Source organism: Hordeum vulgare, chromosome 3H, assembly GCF_904849725.1.
Source record: "Hordeum vulgare subsp. vulgare chromosome 3H, MorexV3_pseudomolecules_assembly, whole genome shotgun sequence".
Lineage (NCBI taxonomy): Eukaryota > Viridiplantae > Streptophyta > Magnoliopsida > Poales > Poaceae > Hordeum > Hordeum vulgare.
The window spans coordinates 417,536,738-417,546,033 of NC_058520.1; positions in this window are offsets into that span (position 1 = coordinate 417,536,738).

A 9,296-nucleotide genomic window follows, 5' to 3' on the forward strand; every position below is an offset into this window, starting at 1 on the left:
TGCATTTTGGGACTGGGCATCCCTATTGCTGCCATACTCTCATGCAATGACAAGTGAATAAACACTCATCTTGAGAATAACCTATTTAATATGGAAGATACCGGCCACCCTTCGCCGCTTCATGAGCGGTATGGGCACACAAAACAAAAATTCATGAGTTAGAATAGCGTTGAAATACCACATATTTGTAGGTATGGTGGACTCACTTGGCACAACTTTGGGTTTAGTATTTTGATGCACAAGCAGTATTCCCGCTTAGTACAAGTGAAGGCTAGCAAATAGATTGAGAAGCGCCAACCAAGGAACGAAAATCATCATAAGCGAACATTAAACATAACTAAAACCAAATAATGCACCACAAGTAGGATGTAATTTCATAGCATAATTATTGACTTCATGTGCATGCATAGGGAATCACAAACCTGAACACCAGTATTCTTACTAAAGCATAATTACTCATCAACATAGCTCACATATCACTATCTTCATATCACAATACTATTGCAAAGAATCAAGTTAAACATCCCATGATCTTCATGAAAGTTTTTATTATATCTCCCATGGATATCTATCACATCAGGACTAATTTCATTTAAAGAAAATTGCCATTGCAAATAACAAGCTCTCAAACAAATATAAGTGAAGACCAAGAGGACAAGTTTGTTTAAAATTTTAAACTCTCAAAATAATATAAGTGGAGCAAGAGAGGATTTCTTAAAAATTTGTACTGACTCTCAAAATAATATATGTGAAGCATGAGAGAAAAATTCTTCAAACTAACAACACTGTTGGGGAACATCGCATGGGAAACAAAAAATTTCCTACTCTCACGAAGATCAATCTATGGAGACTAACATCTACAAGAGGGGGAGTGCATCTACATACCCTTGTAGATCGCTAAGACGAAGCATATATAATGCGGTTGATGTAGTCAAATGTCTTTCCGATCAGAATCGCAATCTGTCCCACGATCCCATCACAATCCGTTCCACAATCCCATCACGATCCGTTTTGATCTAGTGCCGAACAGATGACACCTCCACGTTCAGCACACGTACAGCTTGATGATGCCTCTGCCTCCTTGATCCATCAAGCAAAGGCAGAGTGGTAGATTAGTTCCCCGTCAACCCGACGATGTGACGGTGGTGGTGGTGTAGCTGTCCCGACAAGGCTTCGCAGAGCACTACCGGAATATCTAGAGGAGGAGACAATCTAGAGGGAGAGGGAGAGGCTCGCCGTGGCTTGTGTTGCGGCCGCCCTCTCTCCTCTGCGCTATATATAGGGGGAAGGGGGGGAGGGGTGGTGCCCTAGGGTTTCCCCTAGGGCCGGCGGCCAAGAGGTGTCCACCTCCTACAAGGGATGTGGGGAGCACCCTTAGGGAGGAGTCCCTCTCCTCTAGGACTCCTCCCACCTACCATCATTGGGGCGCATGGGCCCTCGAGATCGACTACCCAGCCTAAATTGTCGTGGTTTTATCACGGCAGATGTCCTCGTGAGAGAACTTAGGTGTGAGGCCATCGCAACCATGTGGCAACTTGAAGGAGTTGGTCGGAATCGAGAGACGCGAGTTTACCCAGGTTCGGCCCCTCCGATGGAGGTAAAATCCTACGTCCTTCTTGTGTTGCATTGATGAAGACGATGATCTCGATTACAAGGGTGCAGACTCGCCACGTCTAATCTCGTGGGTGTCTAATCTGTCAATCTCATGATTTGTCTTGTCTAGACCTAAGTTGTGTCTCTTGTCCCTCTTGGGGCGCCTTACCCCTCCTTATATAGGTGGAAGTGGTAAGTTTACATGTAGAGTCCTACTAGGAGTAGGAATAGGACTAGTCTCTCTTGAATCCTAATCTGGGTCTTGTTTCCTTCTTGTGGGAGTCTTTCCTCTTCTTGGGCCTTCTCTTGTGAGTCGGCCCTCCTGGCCTCTCTATGAGTCGCCTTATGCCAGGGTGCACGCTGGGCCTTGGGCCTTCGTCATTTATCTAAGTCGCCTGTGGGGACAAGTATGAGTCGCTCGCCAGGTCACTGCTGAGTCGCCGGTGAGTCGCCAAGTCCTTTGGCGGGTCATACTCCAAGCCGGGTTACACTGCGGGGTATATCCCCGACATTAGCCCCCAAGGTTTGCTTGAATTTTTTCATGGTAAGCTCCTGAAATAAGAATAATAAATAAGTTAAGGGACCGGCTTGCTCCTCTGGCCGGCTTGATTTACTGAAGTGGCTCCTTGAAAAATCCGGGTTTCTTCGAGCCGCCTTCAATCATCTCGTAGGTACGTGTATTTTGCAGTAAAATATATATATGCCATTGAGTCGGCCTCCAATGCTTTGGCTTGACGAAAACTTGGGAAATAAGAAATTCACACAATGTTGAACCAGCTTCTCTTGCTTCGGCGGGTTATGATTGACAATGGCGGGTCATGATTGCTAATAGCGGGTCATGATTATTAGTAGTGCCCCGTCAAACAACTGAACTCCAATTGACAAATCCGTGTGATGTTGAGCCGGTCTTTCGATGCTTCAACTAGATAAAAATATGGTGAATCGGTCTCCCAATACTTCACCTTCATGACATAATGAAATGTGCTCTTCAATTTTTTGATATATCCATATTACCTGTAGCCCCCAAGGGTCGGGTCATCAGTGTGTGATGGGTCGGGTCTTTCAATTTGAACCTCATGATCTATGAAACAACTTAGTGATGTAGCCCCCAAGGGCCGGGTTGTCTTGCCTGCAGCAACCTGGGATTTTAGAAATTATGACCTGAATGTTGTAGCCCCCAAGTGACGGGTCGATTGCTTGCGGCGACTCGAGACTTCCACGTTCTTCTCCTTGAGCAGCAATGTGTAGCCCCCAAGGGCCGGATCATTATAAAAATGATGAGCCGGTGCTTCCTTGAATCCATACTTGAACAAAGAGCGGTATGTAGCCCTCCAAGGCCCGCTTATCTCCTTGAGGTAGCCGGGTCTATTGATGATGTGATGATTTGAAAAGCGGATTGCATTAGCCCCCAAGTGTCATGGTGTATGCTTGCAGCGACATGGGACTTTCATACTTTGATGTAATCTTGATTTGAATAATGTAGCCCCCAAGTGTAGGGTTGTGTGCCTGCAGCGACTCGGGGCTATTCCTTCCATTGTAGAATAAAATCATATCCACTCTGTGAGCTGATGATGCCTTTGTGATAAAAGAAATCCTTGACCGTGGTTGCAATGTAACCCGACAAATATATCCTTGAGAAATCCATATGTTGGAGAAATCCATAAGTGTTGTAGTTTACTACAGAACACAAGTTGAAGAAATCCAAGGGTCGGTCAATTAGATGACTCGACATTATATGTGATAGGGCGGCTCTTTGACAATAGTCAATTCTTCCGAGCTGGCTTTAAAAACCCCAATCATTTAACACTGGTTATGATAAACCTTGATAAAAATCCAGCCAAATTGGCTATTCAAAGATTTATTTGCACCTGCAAGAATTTATGCTTTGACCCGGTTTGAAGACCGGCATGATATGTATGTATGAAGCATGATGCAATGCAAGATGATGCATGTATATGATATGATAAGTATGGCATCAAGCTATTTTAAATAAGCCGGCTCAGTGAGTCATGGCGGGTAGGACAAGCTCATATGGCTCTAGTGCTACACCAAGAGGCTATTGTAGCTGCCTTAGCTGTGTTTAGACCGGCTGATCAGGATCGAGTCAAGCTTCAGTGAAGCAGGTTCAGTGAACCAATGGTTTGTCTATTTTCCATGTGGGGCGCTAGCCGGTACCATGCATTTTTTAACCAATGCGAGTTCTGGGTCCATAGAGCGGAGTAACTCGCCAAGAGTTCATGGGTCCATATGGCGATTCGGCCAACACACAGTCGAGTATAACCATTTGTAATGCGGTAATTTTTCGCTAGCCAAATGGGTAGTAAGGCTGATCTTAGTGAGAGGAAGCCCCCAAGTGACCTATGATTAGGGAAAAACCAGACATAGGATTGCAGAAGCGTATACGCTCTTACTGCAAAACGACTTGGGAGCTAGTAGCCCCCAAGTAAGTCGGCTTAATTCTCAGAATCATATAAGGCGCCCATGTTTGAACCGTGCAACGTGGCAACTTTGGTCCTCTTTGGCTTACCAGTATCCAGTTTGAAATAAGTGCAGCATGGCGACTTATGCTCTTTGATACTGATAGCGTCCATGCTTGGACGACTTTATGAATCATCCGCCAATAAGGCCGGGCACCCATGTTTGGGCGGTCGCATCATGGCGACTTGTCTTCTTTAGGCGATCTTTAAATCATTTCGTCAATGAGGCATCAACCCCCGAGACCAGCTTAATTTCCCTGTAATGACCCGGGGTTCTTGAATTATTCATCCCAGTTGAGTCTGCCGAGCCATGTCCATGTAGCCCCCGAGTCTTAAGTCGACTCAAGGAGGTGGATTGAGAGTCTCCAGACTTGATTTTGACACAAGCCGGTATAATGCTTGATGGTTGCGCACGTCTGTTGGGCGGTTCATATAAGTGAGCACTGTATCAGTAGGTTTATGTAATTCGAGCCGTGAGGGCGGCGACTTGCGTCCTTCTGTTGGGCGGCTCATACAGGTGAGCACTGCACCGACAGGTTGATGTAATCCGGGCCGTGAGGGTGGCGACTTGCGTCCTTCGGTTGGGCGGCTCGTACAGGCGAGCACTACACCGGAGGGTTGATATAATCCAGACCATGAGGACGGCGTCTTACGTCTTTCTGTTGGGCGGCTTGTATAAGTGAGCACTACACCGGCGAGTTGATATAATCCGGACCGTGAGGACGGAGTCTTGCATCCGTTTGTTAGGTGGCTCGTACATACGAGCACTGCACCGGCGGGTTGATGTTGAACATGAGAGTTGTCCGGTGATTTAGCATGGACTCGAGAATCAGCCATGGCGTTGTAAGCCCTCTTGGTTGCGCGGTCGTGAGAATTGACTGCGTCATTTGTATGCCAATACAGACGGTGAGTCGCCCATGTCATTGTAGACCGGCACGGACGGTAAATCGTCCATGATGTTTGTGCGGATAGTGAGCCGCCCGTGATATTGATTTGACACGAGCTTCATTCTTGCAATATGACGTCGTTTTTGTAATGAGTAATTGTCCTGTGTAGTAAAATATTACTAGCCAGAGTAATTGTTTTTAACAAATTTTAATATATACAGATAAAATAGATAGAAATGGATAGCACCTGATTCTTTTATGTTGGTCATAAGATTGGGTGCTTCGGGTATATCCTGTTTGGATATGTAGCAATAGGTGGCCCTGTTGTAGTCGTTCGTCTCCCGTTGCTGTGAGCAGTGCCATTAAGAACACCATTTGTGGTTGATTTGGTAGCATATGCCTTGGCTGCGTATCCATAAATATATCCATGTACTGACGGGAAAAACTCCACTCCATCTTTCCTCCATGTCGGATAAATGCTGATCCTGGTCCCGGATAATGCTGGTAACTGGACGAAAAACAGATAGCCGATGTATATACGTATAGACTGATCTTGTCAGTGAGGCGGACATGGATTCCAAAAGTGAATTTCCTTTCCAGGTTGGCCTCCAAATCGGTCTTTGTTTCTGTCTCTGCACAATATTGTCTGGCTAGCAAATCGTGTCCAAATTGGATTAGCCTTTTTCTTCCTTCTTTCCTTTACTATCTCTGTCCTGACTTGTAGTTCCTGCAGCGTGTGCATGCACAACTCGTTCGGTGAGCAGGCTCGTTTTCTTCGAGACTTCAAACTCAGCATTGGTGGATGGATCACAGAAATCATTGTGGCAACATCCATGACGGGGTAAGGAGACGGTGGCTCAACTGCAGGTCAACGGAGCCTGTGGCCGGCGCGGCGCGGCGAGTGAAAGAGGAGGCGGAGGTGGAGCGATGTACATCAGGGAGCGGCTCAGTGGCGGGCAAACCAGCAAGGTGGAACTGCGGCAGGGCGAGGTGTGGATGTGCCACGCGCGAGGCAAAGGCAAGGCCGGCCCGGAATTGAAACCGCGGCGGCGAGGCTGGCGCAGGCCGGCCCGGAGGTGCTGAACGGCAAACCACCGGAGCTCGGCAGATTGGCCATGGAGGCGAAGTTGCAGAGGAGGAAACGCGCCGACGAGAGGTGGTCAGCAAGATAAGTTTGCAACGGCGGAGACGCGCCAACCAGAGGAAAGCCGAGGTGCTCGAGGCGAGCCGGCGTCGTCGTTAGTGGAGGTCGAGTCTCTGTAGATGTATCTCTGATGAATCATGGTTTTGTTCTTCTTCTCTTCGCGTGCGCGGCGAAGTGTGTCCAGCTGCAACAGAAGACGACGCTCTTGGCGGCTCACGATTTGACGTGCCTGTGAAACAAATTGTAGCAGAAAACGACGCTTCCGGCATCTCGTGTTTTGACGCGTCGTTCAAACTTTGTTCAAGCTCGATAGATGAACTCATAATCAATGTAGATCCTTATGTTCTGATTTTTTTCTCATGGTGATGATGTGGATCTTTCTGTGTCGGTTCTTCTTCATCCGTCGAATCTTCAAACTTCTCGATCCCTCGTAGAGATCCCTCCAAGAACACAATTCCACCGTGCGATCAGCCCCACGGTGGGCGCCAACTGTCGTTGTTTTGTCACGGCAGATGTCCTCGTGAGAGAACTTAGGTATGAGGCCATCGCAACCATGTGGCGGCTTGAAGGGGTTGGTCGGAATCGAGAGACGCGAGTTTACCCAGGTTCGGCCCCTCCAATGGAGGTAAAATCCTACGTCCTGCTTGTGTTGCATTGATGAAGACGATGATCTCGATTACAAGGGTGCAGAATCGCCACCTCTAATCTCGTGGGTGTCTAATCTGTCTATCTCATGATTTGTCTTGTCTAGACCTAAGTTGTGTCTCTTGTCCCTCTTGGGGCGCCTTACCCCTCCTTATATAGGTGGAGGGGGTAAGTTTACATGTAGAGTCCTACTAGGAGTAGGAATAGGACTAGTCTCTCTTGAATCCTAATCCGGGTCTTGTTTCCTTCTTGTGGGAGTCTTTCCTCTTCTTGGGCCTTCTCTTGTGAGTCGGCCCTCCTGGCCTCTCTATGAGTCGCCTTACGCCAGGGTGCACGCTGGGCCTTGGGCCTTCGTCATTTATCTAAGTCGCCTGTGGGGACAAGTATGAGTCGCCCCGCCAGGTCACTGCTGAGTCGCGAGTGAGTCGCCAAGTCCTTTGGCGGGTCATACTCCAAGCCGGGTTACACTGCGGGGTATATCCCCGACACAGCCCACCAGGGGTTTCTGCACCATTTCCTCAGCCCATGTGCCCCCTGGGAAGGCTGGGCCCCTCCCATGGACCACTGAAACCCTTTCGGCACTCCACTGTATTACCGGGAGCGCCCGACATCTTTCCGGAACCCGAATACCTCTTTCCTATGTATCAATCTTTGTCTCCGGACCATTCCGGAGCTCCTCGTGACGTACGGGTTCTCATTCGGGAATCCGAACAACTTTCGGTTACCACCACACATAACTCATTAATACCCAATCGTCATTGAACCTTAAGTGTGCAGACATCGCGGGTTCGAACACTATGCAGACATGACCGAGACACTCTTCGGTCAATAACCAATAGCAGGATCTGGATGTCCATATTGGCTCCGACATATTCTACGAAGGTCTTTATCGGTCGAACCATGATGTCAAGGATTCAATCAATCCCGTATATTGTTTCCTTTGTCCATTGGTGTGTTACTTACCCGAGTTTCGATCGTCGGTTGCTACTTCCCAAACAACAGCGCCAGAAATTGACACGTTGACGGAGACTTGCTTGCGTTGGTTTTTCCCTTATAGAGGAAAGGGTGATGCAGCAAAGGAGCAGTAAGTATTTCCCTCCGTTTGAGAACCAAGGTATCGATCCAGTAGGAGGGTCTCGTCAAGTCCGGAGTACCTGCGCAAACACAAACGAGCTTGCACCCAACGCTTCGAAGGGGTTGTCAATCCCTTCAAGATTGTTTGCAAAGTGAGATCTGAAGGCGCAAAGTGCAATGAAGTAAAAAGTGTAAGGCTGAAAATATGGTGTGGAGTAGACCCGGGGGCCATAGTGTTCATTAGAGGCTTCTCACAAAATAGAAAATATGATGGTCGGTGAACAAATTACTGTCGACCAATTGATAGAACCGCACAAAGTCATGATGATATCTAAGGCAATGATCATACATATAGGCATCATGTCCGAGACAAGTAGACTGATACTTTCTGCATCTACTACTATTACTCCACACATCGACTGCTATCCAGCATGCATCTAGTGTATTGAGTTCATGACGAACAGAGTAACTCCTTAAGCAAGATGACATGATGTAGAGGGATAAACTCAAACCAATGATGAAAACCCCATCTTTTTACCCTTGATGGCAACAACACGATGCGTGCCTCGCTACCCCTTCTATCACTGGGTGAGGTCACCGCACGGTATGAACCCAAAACCAAGCACTTCTCCCATTGCAAGAATCATAGATCTAGTTGGCCAAACAAAACCCACAACTCGAAGAGAATTACAAGGATATGAAATCATGCATAATAGAGATCAGAAGAAACTCAAATAAGATTCATAGTTAATCTGATCATAAATCCACAATTCATCGGATCTCGACAAACACACCGCAAAAGAAAATTACATCGGATAGATCTCCATGAAGATCATGGAGAACTTTGTATTGAAGATCCAAGAGAGAGAAGAAGCCATCTAGTTACTAGCTATGGACCCGTAGGTCTATGGTGAACTACTCACGCATCATCGGAGAGGTCATGGTGTTGATGAAGAAACCTTCCGTATCCGAATCCCTCCTCCGGCAGGGCACCAGAACATGCCCCAGATGGGATCTTGCAGAGACAGAAGCTTGCGGCGGCGGAAAAGTACTTTCGATGATCTCCTGATTTTTTGTGGAATTTTTGGGGATATATAGGCGCAAAACCTAGGGCAAAGGAGGTCCAGGGGGCCCATAAGCCTGTGGGTCGCGGCCTCCCCCTGGCCGCGGGGTGGGGGTTTGTGGGGCCCCTGAGGACCCCCTACCTTGGCTCTCAAGTCTCCTGATCTTCTTCTGTCACGGAAAAAATCTTTTCGGGGATTTTATTCCGTTTGGACTCTGTTTTAAAATCTCCTCTGAAAGGGGTCAAAAACATGGAAAAAATAGGAACTGGCACTTGGCACTGAGTTAATAAGTTTGTCCCAAGAAATATTTAAAAGGCATACAAAACATCCAAAGTTTGACAAGATAATAGCTTGAAACCATCAAAAATTATATATACTTTGGAGACGTATCAAGCATCCCCAAGCTTAACTC